We start from the raw sequence: 24,701 nt of genomic DNA on the forward strand, positions 1-24,701 counted from the left end.
TAGTTTGAAGCATCTCAGAAAGGATGTTGTAGAAAATTTTCCAAGTTAACCTATTTGAAGCATGTTTTAAGAGCATTCGATAACACTAAATCCCTCAAATAAAATCTCCAAAATTACTGTGAAACAAGGTGTGAAATTTCTATCACATGTACATTAAGATCTCTTCTCCATTACACAAGGTCTGATATTTCATCACAGGTACATTAAGATCTCTTCTCCATCTCCTCCATATTTTATATCCTGAAACATCTCTTAACGAAAGTTATAGCAAAATTTCCAAGTTGACCTATTTCAAGCATGTTTCAAGAGCATTCAGGAACGCTAAATCCCTTAGATCATATCTCCAAAATTATAGCGAAACAAGGTTTGAAATTTCTACGATAGGTACATTGCGATCTCTTCTCTTTCTCCTCCTCATTTCAAAGTCTGAAACATAATAGAAAACAGATATAGAAAAAATTCCATGTTGACCTGTTTGATCCAAGGGATTAGTTTAGTGCTCAAAATTCAAAGTGTTTGAAAGTGCTTGAAACATGTACCAGTGCGTAGATCTTGGCGACTTGAATCCAACACAACCCGTTTCACTCAAAACCGATATCATATGCTCCCAAAATCGTGTTCTGATCGAATTATCAAACAGACAAAAATTTGCAGAATTGACAAGGTGACTGTACATTTTGGGCCAGTGGCAGTTTGCTATTTGGCCACTCCTGATTGGTCCAAAAATTTGAAATTTGATTGGCTCATAATTTAATTTAATGTTGTGGATTCAAATTTTTTATTAATATAATTGGGCTAACTGTGTAATTGGGTGGACCAATGGGGGAGAACCACGTGGGCCAATTGGAGGCTGTCGCGTGGCCTCTTGTTACAGGTCAAAAAATTGTTGAGGGCCCAAGCTTCTCATGAGAATCAAACCCGCGACCAAGCATCAATCACCAAGGCACTTTACCACTGGGCCACATCATGTTTCTTAACCATATAACGTTTGTGGTTTAAAATTAAATTGGAGTGAAAACCATTGTTTGAGTTGGGCTAAGGCTAAACCCCAGCCTGGGTCCCTACGCCCTCGAAACTAAGGGGCGGGACCAAGGGCCAGGGCTTAGCCCTAACCCCGTGGTCACAACCCTCAATACAATGAAACCAACAAAGAACCATGGTGGGAGACATTGGATAGGTGCACAAAGATGGAGGCCAGCCCTCGGGTTACATGACCTTGCATATAACCTAGAGCATAAAGAGTAGAGGGGGATAGCCCCAGGCCATATGACCATCACACGACCTCACCACCAGCAAGTTGGAGCACCGGATTTATAGCCCTGAGCGCAGGAATATATCACCTAGTCCCTAGTTTTATGGGCAAAATATGACCGAGCACCAGGTTTTGGGGGCCCAGCCAGCGAGGGCGGGCAGTTAGCCCCAATCCCTGGGCACATGGCCCCCATACAAACAAAAATTTCGGAACTGGGGGATTAATGGACAATTTAACTGTCCAACAAATTTGCCCGTCGAGTGAGATTGTAGACCAAGTTTGCATGTCAGTTTCGGGTTTGGGGTGCTCAAGCCAGATTTGGGTCGAATTGTAGAATGATTAGCTATGAATATTGAGAAAGACTTGTAACAAGCATGAATTTCTTAGTTTTTGGCCAAATGAGGTGCAAAAAGAACCCATAGGAGGGTTTTTTTTTTTTTTTAGTTTTGGATCCATTGGAGACATTTTTTTTGCATTCTGAGCATTGGAAATTCATGTAAACACATATTTTTTTATCATAATGAAAGAGGCCCTACATTGGAAGCTGGACCAGGAGATGTAGCCCAGGAGAGGGGTGAACTCCTTTATCATGTTTGTTGTTATGTGTTTATGATATGGTATTTTGTCCTTGTTTTGGCTATTAATTGAGTTTAAAAACCACTTGTTTATGTGTTTAGTAACTTGATCCATTACCTAAAACACATATAAAATTTCACTTGCAATTTGTATATCACCTTCAAGTTTCAATTACAGATCACTGTTTGAAGCATGTTTCAGGATCATTCAGGAACACTAACTTCTTCATAAGATATCTCCAAAATTATAGTGAAACGAGGTCTAAAATTTGTACAAGTACTTTGAGATCTCTTCTTTGTCGCCTTCAGATTTCAGAGTTTGAAACATAATAAAAAGAAAGCTATAGTGATAATACTACGCTGACATGTTTGGAGTAGATTTAATGAGCGTTCAAGAAGCCTAACTTCCTCATACCATATCTCCAAAATTATAGTGAACCTAGGTCTGAAATTTTAACCACGGGTACATGAAGATATTCTGTCTGTGTCCTCCAAGTCTCACATTCTGAAACATCCTAGAAGAAAAGTTATAGAGAAAATTCCAAGATGATTTGTTTGAATCATATTTGTGAAAGCCTACCTTCCTCAGAGCATATCTCTGAAATTATAGTGAACCAAGGTATGAAATTTGAACAACTGGTACATGCTGATATTTGATCTATAACCTCCAAGTTTCATGGTTTGAAACATTCTTGAAGAAAAGTTATATTGAAATTGCCAAGATGACTTGTTCACCCCATAAATCATATTTTTTATTCTACCTTTAGACTCTGAATCACCACAAAAATTATTCCTCAACTCCTCTTGTGATCTCACATATCTTCTTGCTTGGACTTTTATGTTCAAATGCACTCATATGCCCTTCATTTATAATGTTTGTATGTTCACTTATGGGGCTGACTTATAAAATTGGTTGGGTTGGCTTACATGTACTTTGGTCGGTCATCTTGACGAAATTTGCCCTATCTCCTCATTCCTACGAAGTTATAGGGAGTACCATATACGAAATTAGAATACAAATTCCTTCAAAGATAGGGCATCCAAATTGGGTATCAAAAGTCCAAAAACCAATATTTCAACAATCTTCATTTTCTAATCTTTATCTTGGACATATGTTGTCTCCCCCTATCTTTGACATCAATGAAAAAAATATTTACAACATGAAGTTTTGGTCGTCATGACATGCCTATATATTTGAAGAAAAGTGCAACCCATCTTTTAAAGTTCCATAGCAAGCCTTGGAAGTCCACTTAAGCCATAAAAATGTCTCAATTGGTAGGAGATATCATTATTAATAAAAATTCCTCTTGGGGATTTTATGATGGTGCGCGTCAAAGGCCATGTAGGATTTGTGGCTTTCGTTTTTGCTTGTACTTCACAAAAGCTCATTTTGTCACAAGAAAAACAAACCTAGGTTAGGACATCAATAATCCAAGGGAGCTTATTGCCTTAGTTGCCCTTCTTAACTGCGTAGCTAACAAAATCCTAGATATATGGCGATTTAAATATGTTGATGGATTGGATGAATAATGAATTACAAGTAGTGAATTTGGGTTTGCAACGAATTGTCGATTATGTAACAACCTCCAGGGTAAATGTGCATATAAAACAACATAATAGGAACAAAAATACAATAAACATATCAGCCATCAAAATCCATATATACATCAATACATCTGCACATGAAAATCAAGGGAATGGTTTTTTTCATTAATAAGTGCAATGAATCAACCGGAGATGGGATTACCATGTTCCACCCGACCATAGATTGGCTGAGCCAAGTCTCTCTTCAGCCAATCACCTCCGCGCTATATTCCAAGCATGAATGCGGGATCTCATAGAACACATCAATCAAAACTCATCTAGGGCTTCCAGAGGCCACCCACCTCAATCCATCAAATAGTGATTCCAGCTCACGATCGGACATCACCAAAAACCATCATCAAATTGGTCTCCATCCAAACCTTCTAGGCCTTCCAGAGCGTTTTTCCAACCAAGGCTTCTAGAACTAGTAACTCAACCGACAGCTTATACAGGGCTTCCAGAGCGTTTGTCCAACCAAGGCTTCCAGGATTAGTAACTCAACCCGCCAAGGGCTTCTATAGCGTTTGTCCAACCAGGGCTTCCAGGACTAGTAACTCAATCCAAGCTGTTACAGGGTTTTCAGAGCGTTTGTTCAACCTGGGCTTCCAGGACTAGTAACTCAACCCAAGCTATGGAAAAATGAGAACCAACCAAAAACAAAGCAATGAAAGTAAACCCACAATCACCATGGCTATCTTGGAAATGGCAAGGTTAGGCAATCCACTGTCAATCCAGGCAATCCTCCATGCCAATGATAGATCACAACCAAGAAACCACATGCATGTGCCATGCATGCCAAAACTAGTGAATAAATCATACATGCAACTCGATACCTGCAAGCAAATCTGATGTAGTTGTTGATGTCGATTCCCTCTTGTGCTTTCCTACTCTTCCTTTGCCTTCTTGCTCCAAGAATCCAAGTATGCCACACCCTCCAAGAGTGTTCCAAGAAAACTCTAAGTCTCCAAGAGTATGAGAGAGAGAGAGAGAGAATAATGAGAGAGCTCCAAATCTAAGTTGACCAAGTCTTTCCCACTGATCCTCATAAGCCTTTCTATTAATGAGGCCTCTATTTTCTTCAATTTCCATTATTTTCCTTCAATTTCCTCCTCACATGCAAAATGTGACCTTTCACCTTCCTTTTCTCCTAATTTCCATTATTTTCATAAATAAATGTGCCAAAATACCTTTTTTCCTCTTTAATACCTTATTCATTGCCTTTGCCAATTTCCTTAGCTATAAACAACCAAAGGAACACCCACTAGGATGTCCTACCCACCATTCAGCTTGGAATACATGTCCCATCATCCATGGTATTTATATATTTTTACATAGAATTTTCACCAGGGCTGTTACAGAACCCTCCCCCTTTTGGGAACACCGTCCTTGGTGTTCTATGACACCTATAACCAACATGACTGCTGAAAACAAAACATACTGCCCATGGAGCTTTATAACACAGCTTGTTACAGTATTTACAATGAATGACCTGCTCAAAATCAAAACATCATGACAACATGACAACATACTGCATACAAGAGCTTTATAACATGGCTCATTATGGTATTTACAATGATATACACATTTTCTTAATGAACAAATAAAGGATATGATGCCCGTATCAATTAATACGGGAATCTAGAGGCTCACACCTCCACCCTCAAAGTAATACCAGGATTCACCTCCTTCCCGAGAAGTCTAGAATCCACTGCAAAGTCAAATCTATATCCAATGTCTAGTGCTATAATCTGGTGCTACTTGTCCTCTTAGTGAATAGTTATTGGCTCATTGTTCTAGGGCACACTCCCAATGTGCATATGATTCCAACTGGCAATGCTAATGACCAAAACAAATCCATCCATGACCTTCCCTTCTCTACTACACAATCCCTCGGGAATCTAGTCACCCCTTCCGTGCAGTCACTCACCTTCCAAGTTCTGTTGGCACCCCCATCGTGGGTAGTCCATCCCTTGGCAAGGCTTCCTCGCATCGGAAGATATAAAAACCAAGGCATATCCCTGCGTTAAAACTATCATACCGGTCATAGAATGCTCATGGAAATCAATGGAGACTATTGGGTATCAGTGTCCCACAATGGCCCTGCTCCTAAAGTGCTTTACCAACATACTGCTACATGTTTCAATTCCTTTGTTGTTGCTGCTAAGTCTTGCAGTCGATTTCAACCACCCAACTAAGCATTTCATGCATTCCTATACCAAGCACATAACTTCCATTAGGTTTAAAATAAATTGAAATAAATTCACATCATACCTCATTGGTAGCTCATCAATAAGGTACATTTGCAATCCTTTTCACTTCCTGTCACAACAAGTCAAACTAGCATATTTGACCAAATCAACATATATAAAGATATCACATCAAGTTAGCTCAAACACAACCATCATATATCAAAATCATAAATCAACCAAAATCATAGATCAGATATAATCATAATATACCATAGTCATAAATCATTTGCATAATAATACTGAAATAAAATGTTGATACTTATCCTTTCATTGATCCTTAGCTTCTACCTTCGTCTTTATTCCATACGCACTCTGGCTCGGTTTCTACACCCGACAAACACCCAGTGCCTTCTCCTCAACCATGTGCATAGAAACATAGTGTGCATCACACACATACAACCACCCCTGACACACGACACCATGCAATACATGCACATACACCTGACGTACAACTCATACACCTACAGCCAGTGTACAACACAGTGCATCCATCTATACCCGATGTGAAATACCACCCAATATATGTACCTACCTAGAGTACAACACAATGATTACACATGCCGCAATACCACAACTACATGATGCACATACATAATACCACATGCCCTTAACTCAACATGTATGACATGCACACAATAACACACATGCACCAGTACCATATGTAAAACATGTACATAGTACCACATGTACACTGCACCACCTGCACAATGTGTGCACAACATCACATGTACATTGTACACGGCGCCACCTGCACAACATGTACACAACACCACTCGTACAATCATGCACACCACACCATATGTACATAGCGCCACATGTACAACATGCACGCAACGCCACTTGTACTTTCATTCCCAACATGTACATAGCATTATCTGTACACAACATTGCATATCCAACATGCACAAAGCACCCTATGCACACACGCCGCATATACGTCGTGAAAATATGTATCACCCCATATGCAATATTCACACAACTCTATTTGTACCATCCTGTACATAACATTGCATAAATAACATGTATAGATGCTATGTATACACAACACCACAAGTGCACACATCATATATGCAACATGTACAACATATACAACGTATGCTCAACAATAGTACCACACATCCAAAACCACACTGTCCTTACCAAGAAACCTTGCTTCTGGTATCTCATCCATGCTTATCCTAGCATGCTGCAGACCACACTGCTTTCACTTTGTTGATGTATCCTTCAACATTACCTGTTATAACATAGACATAGGCATAATACAAGTATACAATATCAAATCATATCCACATGATACTGACCTCATATATTTTTCGTGACTATTCTTCCCAATTGATTCCTCGTAAGACCAGGAACCTCTTCATGTTGTTCTCCTGCATAAGCAATCATTCCTCCACAAGAATGATCCCTAACAACCCTGTTAGATAGTAACATAGATACATGGATACATACATATGTATATAAATGTTAGCATAAAAGAATCATGATCCTGTCAGACAATGACATACATACATACATACATGTATACATATATAAACATCAACATAATCATGATCATAACAAAATTTCCAGATAACATAAGGTCAAGGTTAAGAGAACTTCCTTTATTCATGCACGACATGCATGATATTGAGAACAACAGTTCCCAACATATCCAAGGCATATGACACCTCTGATCCATTTACTTTACCTTTTCTAGTTACCTTTCTCATGTCTGCACTACTTCTGTCCATTTACCACAATGGACCCAACCAGTCCAACTGACTGTCATAGTCTTACCTTCCACTGCGCTTACTCAAACACCGAGCTCCATCTAAGTCTTACATTAGTTGTTGGGTACCACATATCTCTCCTTGAGCTACATTAATTTTCCTCTTTCCCCAAACAATTCCCAAGGCTCAAAACGTAAAAGGAAAGAACGAAAATAACAACAAGAAGAAAATCATGAAAACCAATAACAACACGACTTCCCAAACAAAGTTGCATATCTATGCACCAAACACAATCAAACTTGCAAATCAAGTGCAATAATCGCAAAAGACCAAAAGCACAAGACTAACAACAAACACCATGACTCGATCCCCATGGTTCCCAAGGAAACTCAACCAGAGCCTTCTTCAAGATTTCATGGCAGTCTCTTGCCATGCAATCCCCTGCATCATACTACCATAAACACATAATTTTCAGTGCATAAATAAACATAATAATATACCAGTTACCTCATCTAATTGTGCCAAGCACGCTGCTTGCAACTGAACACATCCACGTCATCTCTCAAGGGACTCCAATCCTTTAACAGATCCACCTGTAGCTAAAGACTAGCTAATATACCTGTCAAGTGCATGTTCATGAATATAGCACATATCCACATAATGTCAGATAAAATCAAGGTTAAGAATACTTCCTTTGTGCAAAGCACTCATTCGTTCAAAATTACGGTTTTCAAACATAGCCAAAGTAATTCTTGCCCAATTCCTTTCTTTTACCTTTTTACCTTGCTGCAAGCGAGTCTTACCATGTACTATCACATCACACAATTGTTAGTTATATAAACACATCAATTATTACCTTGTCACACTAATACCAAGCATGTTCCCTACAACTGCCCACACATGTCAATCACATGTTCCAAATATCAAGACAAACATATCTATCAATTTGACATCAACCATTCCCAAGACTAACAATCGTGTCATAATCCATAGTCATTAGACATAATGTTATAACTACATTCAAGTACATATCAACTGTCTCAACACATATATTTTAGTACAATCATCTTAAAACAAGATAATTTGAACACATACTCATATTATGAAATTCATCAAACATTCAACCAACTCGAAAACATACCATGTTAAATAAATTAATTAGACGACATAATAGGCACCAAACACTCAAATACCAAATAGATGACATAATCAATTATGAATCACCAAGTATGATACATAAGAAAACTCATACCTTAGTGTACCTCAGGGGAGGCTACCTTGTCTGCATAATCAATCTAGTTAGCGAGATATAACTTTACAACATGTCAACATAAATCATGATATCCATAACAGTAACTAACTAACATGTTCATAGTACAAGCTCATAAGCATATGTCGTTCATGCATAATAATCACATATGTATGATCAGTCTAAATTAGTACGACACTACATCACAAATATGTCATCTCATACCTGAGTATCGCAACCATAACCATCTGCATAGGTCAAACTAGGTTAGCACAATACATATAACATCAATATCTTCAATGCAATGAACATAACCATCACACATATGACCAATCCAAATTACAACATCAAGGTCTCAATGAAATAACCCTAATGATCAAGTTAATAGCACATAACAATAATAAGCTATATATCATGCTCATCACAACATAAAACCTAATCGTCAAGCTAACTATCCTTGAACATACTCAACAATAATATATAACATAATCATCAATTTATCTAACATAAACAACAAAAGCAGTGCATACAACCACATGTTACTATCACTCATGACTATCTGACACATGTGCATATAACTACACTAATCATCTAACATTTATCATGAATGCAACCATAACATCAAATGCATGTACATAAACCTAATGTGTATAACCCTAATGCATATAAAAATCCTTAACTTACATACTTTCATGCCGAACATACAATATATGTATGTCGATCTGCTCTTACCCCAAAGTCTAATGCTGCAACCTCATTATGATGATCTGCATCCCTTGCTCTATCTCAACTAGCTCATTAACATCATAACAACCAATAGCATCATGATGACCTAAATTGCATACAATGACTTCACAAGGAATGTTTGACCTACTATACATGCATAATCATAACCAAGACCATATGTGCATAACAACTGCATATACACACATGAAAAATGAGTACCAAACCATATACACATCATTCCAGCTAGAGTCCAATCATCAATGCATGACCAAATCAACTACACAAACCATGACCTTATGTATGACAACAACCATTACTCCATTGTAGACATTGCCACCTGCAACCAGCAATATGCATAAGCAATGCCAAATCAACTGCACTTAGGCATAAACGCATGTAGTCGAACATAAGCGATCAATTCTTGTAATCAACCTACGAGACTGATACATGTAATCAAAATACTCAAAAAAGTAACCTGGCATACAAGGATATAAGTATGTATCATGAAATCAACATGTAAGCGACATATAATTCATACACAATCAATCACATGTTCCAAAAATCAAGACATCGTGTCTATTAATTTGAAATCAACTTTCACCAATACTAACAACCTATAAGCATACCCCCTTACTATCCATGGTCCACACTAAGGTAGAAGGAGGAAGCTACTATAATGGCCCGATCTCAATGTCCAATTATGGAAATGGGATCTCCAAAGCTCTACTAAATTTAACCACACTTGAAAATAAATTGATTTTCATTTCTCATACATTTGTATGATATTAATTCAAAACATTGCACTTATTCCACTTGTAACATAATAACTAAAAACATGCCACTTTTCCATTTCCTTACATGCAACTTTCAAATTCTTTGCATGCAACCTTTCAAATTCCTTACATGAAACTCTTCAATTTCTTTGCATGCACATAAGCATAGATCAACTACATCCATATTATCATACTACAATACTATCCCATCTAAAAAAAATAACATTTTCTTCAAACAATTACCGTACTTTTACATTTTCTTCAAACAACTACTATACTATTACATTTGCATGTAAGCATTTTTTCAAACACTTTACATGCAAACTATTTTCATAAAAGTAAGCATATATCAACTACATAAATAATATTACACATCAATACTATCCCCAACCACAAACAACATACTCATTGGGGCATTTTATCAAACAATTTGTATGCAATTAATCATTGAACCATTTAAGCATTTCATCAAACACTTTGCATGCAAACTAATATAGCGAATGATTCAATGCATATATCCTAAACTGTAGTAGTAAAAGTTATGGAAACTGAACCATATGATCAGTGGTATTTTCCCTCACTATGGTTCAAGTTTCAACTTCTAGGATTTCATAGATGAAAAGTTGTAACAAAAATACCAACACAATCACATTTGGTGCACAATTCTAGGAGTATCCAAAAAGCTCGACTTCCACTGGTCATATCTCCTACAATATAGCGAATAAGTGTCTAAAATTTTTATCACAATATCAGTGGGATTTCTCTTCACTGTGGAAAAAAATTCAGCTCCTGAGAGTGCCCAAAAGAAAAGTTATAACAAAAATGTCAGTGTGACCTGTTTGAGACCTAATTTTAGGAGCATTCAGAAGACTCGACTCCCTCTGCTCATATCTCCTAAAATATTGCGACCCAATATTTGAAATTTCTACCACATAATAATTGGTATTTCCCCTCAATGTGGACGATTTTTTAGCTTCTGAAAGCCTACAGAAGAAAAGTTATTGCAGAAATTCCAACATGACCTGTTTAAAGGTGCATTCAGGAAGGTCATCTTCCTTAGATCATAATTCCTAAAGTATTGTGAACCAATATATGAAATTTTTACCACATTATCAGTGGGATTTACCTTCAGTATGGACAATTTTTCGACTTCTAATATTCCACAGAAGAAAATCTATAACAGATATGACAAAAAGGTCTAAAAATTAACCTTTGTTCTTCATTTTACCTATGATAGAGCCCATCCAGTCCAAGTGTTTGAACCATGCTTTGATACCACTCTGTAACAACCTCCGGGGTAAATGTGCATATAAAACAACATAATAGGAACATAAATACAATAAACATATCATCCATCAAAATCCATATATACATCAGTACATTTGCACATGAAAATCAAGGGAATGATTTTTTTTTCATTAATAAATGTAATGAACCAACCAGAGATGGGACTACCACGTTCCACCCAACCATAGATTGGCTAAGCCAAGTCTCTCTTCAGCCAATCACCCCTGTTCCATATTCCAAGCATGAATGTGGGATCTCATAGAACACTTCAATCAAAACTCATCCAGGGCTTCCAGAGGCTACCCACCTCAACCCATCAAACAGTGATTTCACCTCATGGTCGAACATCACCAAAAACCATCATCAGATTGGTCTCCATCCAAGCCTTCCAGGGCTTCCAAAGTGTTTTTCCAGCCAAGGCTTCCAGAACTAGTAACTCAACCCACAACTTATACAGGACTTCTAGAGCGTTTGTCCAACCAAGGTTTCCAGGACTAGTAACTCAACCCACTAAGGGCTTCCAGAGTGTTTGTCCAACCAGGGCTTCCAGGGCTAGTAACTCAACCCAAGCTGTTACAGGGCTTCCAGACCGTTTGTTCAACTTGGGCTTCCAAGACTAGTAACTCAACCCAAGCTATGGAAAAATGAGAACCAACCAAAAACAAAGCAATGAAAGTAAACCCACAATCACCATGGCTATCCAGGAAATGGCAAGGCTAGGCAATCCACTGCCAATCCAAGCAATCCTCCATGCCAATGATAGATCACAACCAAGAAACCACATGCATGTGCCATGCATGCCAAAACTAGTGAATAAATCATACATGCAACTCGATACCTGCAAGCAAATCTAATGTAGTTGTTGATGTCGATTCCCTCTTGTGCTTTCCTGCTCTTCCTTTGCCTTCTTGCTCCAAGAATCCAAGTATGCCACACCCTCCAAGAGTGTTCCAAGAAAACTCTAAGTCTCCAAGAGTATGAGAGAAAGAGAGAGAATAATGAGAGAGCTCCAAAGCTAAATTGACCAAGTCTTGCCCACTGATCCTCATAAGCCTTTTTATTAATGAGGCCTCTATTTTCTTCATTTTCCATTATTTTCCTTCAATTTCCTCCTCACATGCAAAATGTGACCTTTCACCTTCCTTTTCTCCTAATTTCCATTATTTTTCATAAATAAATGTGCCAAAATACCTTTTTGCTCTTTAATGCCTTATCCATTGCCTTTGCCAATTTCCTTAGCCATAAACAACCAAAGGAACACTCGCTAGGATGTCCTGCCCACCATTCAACTTGGAATATGCGTCCCATCATCTGTGGTATTTATATATTTTTACATGGAATTTTCACTAGGGCTGTTACAGATTAATTGAAGAATATTGACGTTCTCTTTCACCAAATTAGTTTCACTCATGTCTATAGGGAGCTAAATCCTAATGTAGATACTCTCTCAAAATATGTTGTTCTTTTGGCTAAAAATCATAAGGCTTTAGAAGATTTTTTTTTATGGAGAATTACTCTTCAAAAGACAATGTAACTTTGTAGATATGTAATGTTTCTTTATCCTATGTATTAGGACTATTGTGTAAATGCTATGTAGATGGTCCATCTATTTTTTAAGTAAGTATTGGGTTGTGTAGGCCATATTTTAGCCTCTTTAGACTATGAGCTTGCAAAATTTTAGGTATGTTTGGATGCTAGAATGAATAAACCTTAAGATGTTTCTTGATGTAAGCAGAAAAAGCGCCTGTTATACCTCCCATTTCATTTAAATAAAAAGTGTTCTCTCTCTCTCTCTCATTATGATGAAAAAAAATAGAGCTATTTTTTTTGTAATCTAATATTTCGTTAATCCAAGTAAATTATAACAATTTCACGTCCTTGCCTATCATTGGCTTTCCACATGGGAAATGAGATCACTAGTAAAATAATAGGGTAGCAACCCAAAAATATACATGGAAATTATACCATTGTGCCAAAAACTGAGAGAGTTTAGAGAGGTCCTTGAAGCACCATGAAATGTGCATATAAATAATTAAAAGTGCCTATGAATAATACTATACAGACCAAGATACCACAACGTAGTAGAACTACCTAACCAGAGAAACATCAAAACAAAATTCATTAGATAACTAAGTAGAAGTGGAGATGTCCACGTCAATTAGGTTGGTGTGTGCCTAACTACAACCACTTGGACATGGAGCAGGAGCTAATTGGCCTTCAATATATTTGAGATGATCCCCCATTTTTTTTTGGTGAGGCGCCGCCTTGTCCAACATCAACATAATATCCTCTTTAGTTTCATTCTTTTCCTTAATAACCCTTCCAAGCAACATTTTCATCCTCCAATAGATGTCAATAGTCAGCAAGTATTGGTTTTGTTTGCCTCGGGTGTGCCTTAAGTGAGGCACCTACTTAGTAATATCCATTAACATCTTTGAATCAAAATGGTAGTTGTGTTCAACTCCCACATATGGTTCAAACTCACAAAGCTCTTCCTGGACCACTGTAGGGACTTACTTATGAAATATGTGAGTGTAAGCCTAAGCCTTAGATCTAGCTGAAGAACCTCCCATCCCTCCACCACTGCCATTACCTCGTCTGTATTGTGCTCTCTGTCAAACCATATTTTTAGACTCAGGTGACTGGACCAACCTTTTGTTTGAGCAATATGTTATGAGCCTATGAACATAAGAAGAATAAGGGCTTGAATAACTCATCCTCTCTTGCAATGAAGGTGGAAAGGCAAAGAAGGCTGACACATAAACAACCAATGTAGAAGGAGCCAACATAAAAATAACAACGACTGGTAAAAAAGCAACTGAGACCACATCACAAAAGACCATAAATATCAAATCCCTTTTGAGGTTGAGGACAATGAATGTCCCAACCCAAACCAACATTAAGAATGCTTGAAAATACACCGTAGCCATTCCCCTTTTACCTTCCCATTGTGTGAATTGCAAAATCTCATTACGGTCTAGTCTTATACCTTGTTCTTTCCATCTGAAAACATAATCACCAAGCCTTGACCACATTGCCAGTCTAATGTGTAGTGTGTAACACATCACCCTTGTTGATTGTGTGAGCTGACATTTGCCTCATTTCGTCCCACCTCATTTGATCCAGGGAATAAAGTACAAATCTTATTATATATAATCCATAGATCCAAATTTTAAATCATTACTTCTTGTATAATAATTACCCTAACTTTGAAGTATACTCATATTTTAAAATGAATCACTCTTGAGATATTTTTTGATGTTATGCAACAAGTACCTATTATACCTTTGATTTCATTAATATCTCTGTGTATTTTTATTTTAACACAAATAAATAAATAAAAATCTTTTATTATTATTATTATATGTACATTTATTTGATGAATTCTAAAGACATATATGTAAATAATTATACTCACAAAAAATTTAAATAAACAAAAAAAACTTATTATATATAATTTATATATCAAATTTTAAATTATTATTTTCTTAAGGAAAACTTTCAAATATTACAATGAATCAATCCTAAAATGTTTCTGAATATAAACACAAGAATTATCTATTATACCTTTCCATTTCATTCGGAATAAATATATATTCATATAGATAATAAATCATCTATCCAAATGTTAAATCATTATTTTATTTATAATAATTTATCTCATCAATCAACTTCAAAATTAATATGCTAACTTTACACTTACACTTATTAAATTTATTATATTTAATTTATCATAAACTTGGTCCAAAATAACCCTTAAACATATTTAAATTCCTTAAATTTCCCTCTCCGGACCACTCATAATGTTCTAACATCACCGACACAAGACACCCAAGGCCAAGCTATGTGACCTCCAAGGTAAACTCTGACAGAAGAAAGGCGTAGAATGTTAGATGCCAGCCTTGCTTGCAGGAGAAATTGGAAAAGTATTTTTGGTGTTTTCATTGGTTGGAACACTTTGCCCTAACTTAATAAATTTCTTTTCGCACAATTCACGTTTAAATGTTATGCAAAAACGGTGAGAGGGCCCACAATTATTGTGAATAGGCTAAATCTTTTCTCTCGTTATGGAAATGTAGAAAATTTAAATATATTTTATATATTGTCAAAGTAGATACGTAATGTGTTAAGGTGAACTTGAGACATACGTAATGTGTTAGTGATATAACTGGGGATTTATAATTTCCCCCTTTCAATTATAATATGCACTTGTGTGTGTTTTTATATGTATATATTTTGTAATTATTATTTAAAATTTAATATATTATTTAATTGTATAATTTGTTATTGAAATTGAAATTTATAATTATGGAATTTATTTTTATCGAGGTTAAATTTTATTTTGATTTTTCAAAATATTTGTGGAGGAGTTATGAAGAATGTATTATATGTATTGATTAATTGAATGAGTCTTTTTAAAATAATGTAAAATTAATCAAATTTTATGGTAATTAATTTTATAGTTTCTCAATCTGATGGGTTGTTATGATGGGCATTAAATGATTTTATAGATTTGATGCATCTTCTTATCGCCTCCTCTGTGCATGCCATCACTTCATGGCGAATTTATGAGACCTCTCCTCTTAAGGAGGGTGGTAAAGGTCCCTTGGCACGATTCTTGTCTATGCGTCTGTGTAAATTGGGTTCACTACAATATGCTCTTTATCTTTGGCACTAGCTCGAGCTTTGGTTTATCCTTCATCGCCTCCTCTTCTTGCTTCCCTTGCCCATCATGCACTTGGATTCATGTCTGGTTGCTTAGGTGGCTTTCCTTCCATCTACATCGTTGGCTTTCCCCCTCCCTTGGTGGATTTTTCCAATGGCGAAGGCTTGGCCCCAAGCTTGCCAGTGGTGAAGCTTTCCTAGCAAGTTATCATGGCCTCTCTCTTTCATAGTTGTCTCATGCAACTTCCCTCCCATCTATGTCCTGGTCTTTGTGATGTCTTGTTGCCTCTGGTAACCATGGCTCATCAACGAGCTCATTGTTCGTGTGGAAGTGGTGGTCATGGTACTTTAGGGGGTTTTGGAGCATGATTGCGAGCCAAATCTTCAGCCCACAACTTCCATACTCATATGCCTTCAGACATTCAAGAGGAAATCCATCTCATGAAAGAGGAAATTCATCATGAACAACTTGTCACTTTGGATTCAAAAGTCATGGTTGGTATAACTTAATGAGTTTCGAATACATACAACTCTCAGGGCCACCAAAATCACTATATGCATATAATTGATTTGCATTGGTATGTTAAGTTGCTATTGAGGATGATTATGGTTGATAGGAGACAACCTAGGTCAATCTAATGCACAAACTTGGATGGAATCAAAGATATTATGCTAGATGTGGAAGGAAGGCTTGCTAAGCTTGAGATGGGATAGTCGCCTAACTCTCCAATTCCATTGCCATGCAAGGTTGAGGAACAACCCATCAACCTCGATACTTCACTATTCTCCTGATGCTCATGTTCCCTATATTTTATCGTTTCATTTCATGGTCTTCCTACTTGCCCATCTGGGTTGTTGATATGTTCTTAGAGTTTTTGCATAGTTATTTTTCTTGTTTCCTTAGACTGTGCAATCCCCAAAGGTTGCCCATTTTGGTTCTTGTTGTTGGTTTCCCCCATGGTGGGGCAACACTATCTTTTGGAGTTCTCAAGCTTTGGACAATCAATTGCAACTAATTTTGTTAGTTATTAACTCTATATTTTATTGTCCAAGTCTATGACTTTTACCTCTTTCCCATTAAGGAGCTCAAGATATTTGCATGAATATTTCAAATGGTATATATGTTGACAAAATCGATAATGGAAGTCATGTAAGCATAATAAAACCTTAGGATCGTTTGTGATTACCACATTATCTCACGATATGAACATGTGCCCTACACTTAGTTCACACTTAATACGTATTCTAGAGGAAGTGTTTGATGAGTCTCTCAACTTGCATAGTGTAAATTTTAAGAAATAAAACAAAATGATTATTGACCTCTAGCATAATGGTGTTGTTCCCTATGTAGATGGGGAGATTTCATAGTTGCACCCAAACTAGGTATGGGTAGAGACATGTTCACTTAGTTGAATTCCAAGAACCATTATTTCTGGAAAAGACTAACATTGCTCGATAATTGTAATCTTATTTCCATGATTAGTTTTTGTTCTTTGGCACTCTTAAAAACCTCAAGAGCAATAATTCCCCTTCAACAATTTGCTCACATAATATTAAGTTATTCTAAAAGAGCCATATAAGTTGGCCATAGTTCATTAAATATATGTATTATAACATTTAATTATATAGAGCTAGATTATCATGGTGATCTTTGACTAGTTCATTAATTTTGGTTACATAAATAGATACATTTTACATCTCATTGTAAGGTAGACCACCATGAGTGAGTGAGTGTAATGATCATGTTATATTTGCTTATAACATATGATAATATAGATCATTCTTAATCCTAGATCTATCAAGAATTGAGAGAGATAAATCTCTCGAGGTGCATAAATTTAAGCAAAGGTTCGTGATTCCTTTCAATGCTTAATACATATAAAATTAAGATGGAGCTATGTTCATGCTATTTTTCTAATTTTAAAAATTGATATGATATTTTATACAAAATTGTTAATCAAATCACAAAGTGTTTATTTAAGTGATATTGATATTGTATTGTTTGATTGTGTCATATATAGTTTCAATAATATGATTAATTTTTCTTCAATATTATATGGGCTAACTTAAATGATGACTAAGACAACAAAGCTTGAAACCATTACAAAAAATACTCATTATGAAACCAATATTTCTCCTAACCACCTAAACTAAACCCAATTAATACATCTCTTTTTTACTTACTATAAAACTCCTTTTATTCAATTTTTTTTTTATAAAATATATTAGTTTAATAATTTTACCCATTAATAAAATATACACAAACAAATTTGAATTTATTTTAATTTTAAATATCAAATCTTTAAAAATACACTTGTATTAAAACAATTATCCCCTCATAATGATCAAAATATTTATAAATTTAAAATTAAAACAAATGTCAAAATAGGAGTGTGAAAATTCGAATTAAAATTAATGTCAAAAACATGAGGGTGAAAATTCGTAAAGTTTATTCCAGAGGGATCTATATTGAACTATATTTAAGACACCCAATCGAAGTTAGATTCTCTACTATTCAAAGACTTTGTGTGACAATCTCTTGAGATAATTTCCAAAATTTCACGGTCTCAAACCAACAAAAAGGGATCCACTTACCAGAAATATATATATGCTTGGATGACAATTGTGGTAGAATCTAAGGAAGGGTTGGCAAGCGGGTGCACGAAGTTAGGAAGGTGTATGCATACGGCCACTTTGAATTAAGTTTATTACCTATCCGTTGGAGGGCAGGTCGATCCGGCTCCTCTGCAGCCTATATATATACAAATATATTTTCTTCCTCTTTTCAATCCCTTTCATTTCAACTTGTCTGTGCAGCCTTGCAGGAGCTCCTCTCTCAATTGGGCGGGTTCGATCCCGGGACCTGTCGATTCGCTTGGTGGGTAATCGATCTCAGGACCCTTTTAGAAGAGATTTTCTTTCTTATTATGCAGTGGTTCAATGCTTTAATTGGTCAGAGTGTCGTTAATTTATTCATATTTGGATATTTATTTTGTTCGGAGGGAAGGATCTGTGTGGTGGTTTTGAGGCTTTTAAACATTTTGGATATTGATTCTGATTAAATTCTGGAAACTTTATTAGCTATTGTTCGCTCCTTGGTTCTGTTTTGGTTTTGGTTTTAGGTTCTTTTCAAAAATTAGATTTGCTAATTGCCAATTTTTATCTCCCATATTTGGCTTCAAATGTCTACTACATTCGATCATTTATATTACTTGCATTAGTTGTGAGATATTTATTTTTCCACGAATATTTACAGTCGATCTTTCAGATCCCTGTTCGGAAATCTACGCCCACTGAATCTGTTTTAGGTCAATTAAATGATTTAAATGAAATCCGAACTGATGAATCTATTGGGTTGAAGAAGGAAATGAATTTATAACGATTCAATAAAAACTGGCCATATTTTGCAGGCGATAGAATATTATAATCTGTAATTTCTTTTGTCCGGTGAACCCTTTTTGATAGGACATAGAACTCATTGAGAATATGACCTTCACAATCCAATGGCCTCTGGCTACAATGCCACGACTGAGGGATATCTGTTCTATCAAATTCACCCAGTACATAGCCCTGGCCTTACTGGCAAAGATTGCATTAGCACAGGGGCCACCATTAGCAGCATCTCTCCACTAGCATGGAACCAGTGTTTGGCACATCAACGCGACTTCACACCTCGGAAAGATTAAGTCAACCACATTATCACAGGGGCTATGGCTGCCTGGTGTTGAAACTCGGTCATCGTCATGGAAAGCACCGCCAAGTTTCAACTAGAGCTCAACCCAATGGACCTTTCAGTATAATTTGGTGGACTTAAACCTCACCATAGTAAAATAATAGAAAACTGCCTGAAACTGAAGAAAAATGAATTCAGATTGCTTTGCAAAAATTGGAAAGAAACATTTTAACTAAGTGGTTTTTGGAACAATTTATTCGGTGTGAGATAGAGTATATGAATGAAGGAATACTTGACCAAGGACTATTATTTTGATTAAAAATTTAAATGAAATAGATAATCAATGCCAGATGTTTAACAACACAGGATCATTTTATGCAGAGCCTGTATCTACAAGTAATTTATATTAGGAAGTTATGGGAATTGATTAAATAAAAATTTAAAGTAGGACCCTGTAAAAATTTCGGTAGATCCTCAGGTTTGCAAGAAAAGGGAATTACTGCACAGATTCTAGTTAATTTTAGTCTGACAACGGAATTACTTGATCATTATTTGATCATCTACCTAACTTTTCCTCGAATTAAATAAATTGGAAAATACAATGTTGGCCTTGTCTTTACTGACCTGTGTCTTGGAACGGCCATTTAACCATTATATTGTACAAGCTTCTCTAGCATCATAGCTGCACAGGTTTTATAGGCATGCTATACTTTTCTTTGGGAAAGGAAGTGACAAAATGTTGACTCAAGATACTTGTACAATAGAAGGATAATATTTTTCAGTAGCAAGGTACTGCCAATATGTTTTTGACGTTTGTAAATTTGGTCTTAATTGTTTATCTTGACTCTTATTCATCCATCAGTGGTAGGCTAGGGTCTAGGCCCCTCTGAGATTGTACGAACTAGGGTTAGGAAATCTTTGTCCATATGCTGTGGTGGGCTAGTTGAGAGGCTATGTTCATGCTCACAATGTTCTCAAACCAATTTGTTGACTTCGTGCTGAGGTTTGCTCATTGAAGAACTTGTAGAGGTAGTGCAATAAGAGGCATGGGCATGAGTAGGCTTTGGGTCTGAAGTCACACGAGTTATAATGCAAAGGGCTCCATCCCAATGGTCTAGAAGTCATTATAGATGCTTTATCTGCTTTGCGGGATTGCACCTCAGTCTTCAAGGACAAACTGGCTCAAATTAGACTACCACCATACCAAGAGAAGATTGATGTGACAAAAAAGAAGTTATTTAACTATTTAAATATTCTTTGTGCATTTTCTGTCAGAGGTAGTGCAATAAGAGGCATGGGCATGAGTAGGCTTTGGGTCTGAATTCACACGAGTTATAATGCAAAGGGCTTCATCCCAATGGTCTAGAAGTCATTATAGATGCTTTATCTGCTTTGCGGGATTGCACCTCAGTCTTCAAGGACAAACTGGCACAAATTAGACTACCACCATACCAAGAGAAGATTGATGTGACAAAAAAGTTGTTGTTTAACTATTTAAATATTCTTTGTGCATTTTCTGTCAGAAATGATTTTTGGATGCCTGTTAGATGGACAGGTTCTTTATGTTCATTACTCTTTTCATTGTAACACCTTTGTTTGTGTAACCATTATAATGCTTTTTTATGATTTTTAGATCAAAACTCACTTGTAGATGTTTTTTCAGTGTTTCCCTTGAATTATTTTGTTATTTTATCATGTTATAACTCGCCTTTCCTTTTTTCAATGGGGAATATTTAGTTTAAAACTTGAAATTTGTAATCAGTAGAAATTTAATACAATTAAGTATAATTAGGGTAGGGTCCTCTATTTTTTGTGCCCCATCGTACCTCAAATTTTTAGGGGCGTCACCGCATGTATTTGGTATGTGTCCTAATATACCCATGCTACCATGAACTAAATAGGAAAAAAGAGAGGAACAAGCCACTAGGCATACTTAAGTACTAAATAGCATGTGTTTCATCTTTTGCTTCCATGTGTTGTAACTATTCTTTAGAGGCATATTTGTGCATACGACCTTCAATATCACTATCTGGTTCCATTGTCTCCCTAAAGATGCCCAATGGCACCCCAACTATTCCAATTTGCTCCTATCAACCCAATCTATTTGTGAGGTCTCCTTTAGGGCATCTCGTCTAGTCATTGACATGTTTTGAATATTAAGATTTTTTCCAATTTCCTAAGATATAAGGATTTGTGAATTTAAAATAGTCTCCATGTTATTTTAGAGGAAGTTTGTTTGTCCTAATAGAATGGATGAAGCTAATAGTGTACTAGACCCTCTTAGCTATAGAGTAATTGCCAATTTGAGATAGCAGACAAACAAACTCATGTATCCTTCACTGCTCAATTGGGTAAGTTGATTCTTTCTTGTATTGAATGTTTCACATTAGCTTCTTGATTTTGCAAATGAAAGATATTGCTACCAAATCATCCTTGCATGTCAATTGTGAGCATTTTGTCTATAATCATTTTGGACCCCTACTTCACCTTCTGATCAACGATGAGAAGCACTATCACAATGCTTTTAATATACCACTAATGATTAAACGTATCAAAGGCACTATGCAGTGAGTTCATATAGTCCTACCTATATTGCATGATGAGTTGAATTTGCTATGTGTAGAACTCTAGTTTAGGGTTCCTCTCATGAATGGTAGTTGTAACTTGGCCCACCATCAATTTGATTCTCTACTTATGTTGTCTCCTCAAAGATGTTTGACAATTTTTCTCTTGCCACAATAAACTTCTAGTTTCTTTTCTTGTGATCTATGAAGAAGAGGAGCAGGAGTAGCTGGAATTGTTCACAGAAAACATCTAGCAACTACATGCCCCCCATGTAATGTTGGTTGTTGTAAAGATAAATACATCTCTTGCATTGTGAAACCTTCTAGTGGATGGGGTGGTATGTTTGCTCCATGAACGTGATCACCATTATGTCACCCAATGGCTCAACTTCCAATCATTATAAAACTATGGCTTCATCCTACAAATTAGCCTCCTTTGGTTGGTTGGCCCAAGTCACATATGTTTTATCATTCTACACTGCATCACGATAATGGGGCAGCAACTTCAACATGTAGTGCACATAAACCAAGCTTTCTACTTGGTCTACATTCAAGTTGTTTCTCTTCATGTTATGGATGAAGCTATAGGTGCTCCAATACCTCTTTGTAGAAGTGTTAACAACCTGTGAAAGCACCCTCACCATCAATTTATGCAGGTGTGTGGTGGAGGAGCCATACACGTTCCACCATCCACTAGGATTCAACCTATCTTGATCTTTAATTGCATGCAATTTAAGAAAGACTCCATATTCATTGATGTACTTGCTTAATTGGCTTTGTACTTGAGCACACTCGTCTTCATTAAGACCAACTTGTTCCCATGTTTCCAAAATTTTTTGGGGGTCACATTTCCAGTTTCTTTTTACTTTTTTCAAAAACACGTACTTGTTTCCTTGTATCATGCAACTTAGGGACTAGTGCTTTTTAGCTGTAGCCAATATGAGATAGTAGACAAACGAGCTAATGAAGCTTTAGGGCTCCATGCTCTTGCGTTCTCCACCACTCAATTGTGTAAGTTGTTTTGTTTTGTGTCAAATGTTTCATAGGGGCTAGTTAATTTTGTAGATGAAAGAAACTAGTATTGAACCATCATGCACACATCAAGTATGAACATCTTGACAATAGTCACTTTGAACCCCTGCTTCACCTCTTGATTACCAATACATTCCATACATTAGACATAAGATAAAAAATTCAACAATAACAAGGTATAGTTACAAGAGGAATGCATGTATAATCCAATATTGATCCAAGATAATTTCTCCAATGACAATAAAGTAGCTCCAATAAACAAAATACTCTATTGATCACATCTTCTCCAAGAGACAAAAAGGCCAAAATCTCCTAAGAGGGCTGAATTAGTCACAAGTGATGATAAATAGAATGCATGATCTTCTCCTCTATTTATATGAGAAGGATGACATCTAATTAGACTAATAAGCCCCTAAAAACATGTTTGATGACAACATATGCTTGGTTTGCAAGCCAACCCATTCGCTTTAGTCATAATTACTCAAATAAGCCCACACCTGGAGTTGTTAGCCTTCTAGGGCTAATGTCATGCATGAAATAACATCCAAATGGCATGTCCAAGTGCTATAAGGTGTCCAATGTGATGTAGAAGCATGTCCTTGCCCATATTATGCATTTTGATATTCTTTCTTTTGATTTTGCTTTTCTTGTGGCCATGATATGCTCTTTTTGTTTCTTTTAGATGCTTCAACCTCCTAGGGCAAGGTTTCCGAGCCCTACCCAGATATGTGGACATATGGGTGCCAAATCCCAAGGAACCAATGGTCAGTTGAACTTGAAGAATGGATGTGAGATAAAGGCTTGTAATGTATGATGGAAAGTGTTAAGTATGACATAGGGATAGATGGAACCACACTATCTTAATCAGGGCTTCCCAAATAGTTCCCCTCCTATACCCATTGGGCCATTAGGGGAGGTCCCACTAGACTAGGATTGAAAATTAACCCCCCACTAGACTAGGATTGAAAATTAACCCCCCACTTAGGTGAGAGAACAAGATCATGGTCAAAACCCCTCCTAACAAATACCCAAAAACAAACAAGCATAAGCACTTGATTGAAAAATGATTAAAATACCTTTTGAGAGGACGCTGGATGGGTGAAAAACATATGGCTGATGCAAGTGGTGGAGATACATGATATATCATCAACTAGTGGTGTCTATTAGGGGCTATTGGCTATGTGGCTGACTAGATGGCTATCAAGAATAGGAGAAAAGTTTTCTCCTATAGGGTTACCCATTTTGGGGTGGGTAACATAGATGAAGAGCTCAACAACCTCAAAATAAAATAATACTAAACCTCTAACCAACTATCCTCAAAATAGTAATTCCTCTAAGTAACTAGAGAGGATGAGGTAAA

At 36.4% G+C, this 24,701-nt stretch overlaps 1 protein-coding gene across 3 annotated transcripts in view; it reads left to right on the forward strand.

Moving 5' to 3' along the window:
• Window positions 1-18,675: 18,675 nt before the first annotated feature.
• LOC149161773 (putative ubiquitin-conjugating enzyme E2 23) overlaps window positions 18,676-24,701 on the forward strand; it is a 28,335-nt gene continuing 22,309 nt past the window's right edge. For 2 of the 3 annotated variants that reach the window (XM_089437031.1, XM_089437030.1), the window contains exon 1: window positions 18,679-18,950. The gene's annotated coding sequence lies outside the window, so the exon portion shown is untranslated. Of the gene's footprint in view, window positions 18,951-24,701 lie in introns of all 3 variants that reach the window. The other variant, XM_089437032.1, reaches the window with a different exon arrangement.

This window comes from Pinus tabuliformis, chromosome 5_2 (genome assembly GCF_031772625.1).
Source record: "Pinus tabuliformis cultivar Carrire ecotype Pingquan chromosome 5_2, CPIR1, whole genome shotgun sequence".
NCBI classification, from domain to species: domain Eukaryota; kingdom Viridiplantae; phylum Streptophyta; class Pinopsida; order Pinales; family Pinaceae; genus Pinus; species Pinus tabuliformis.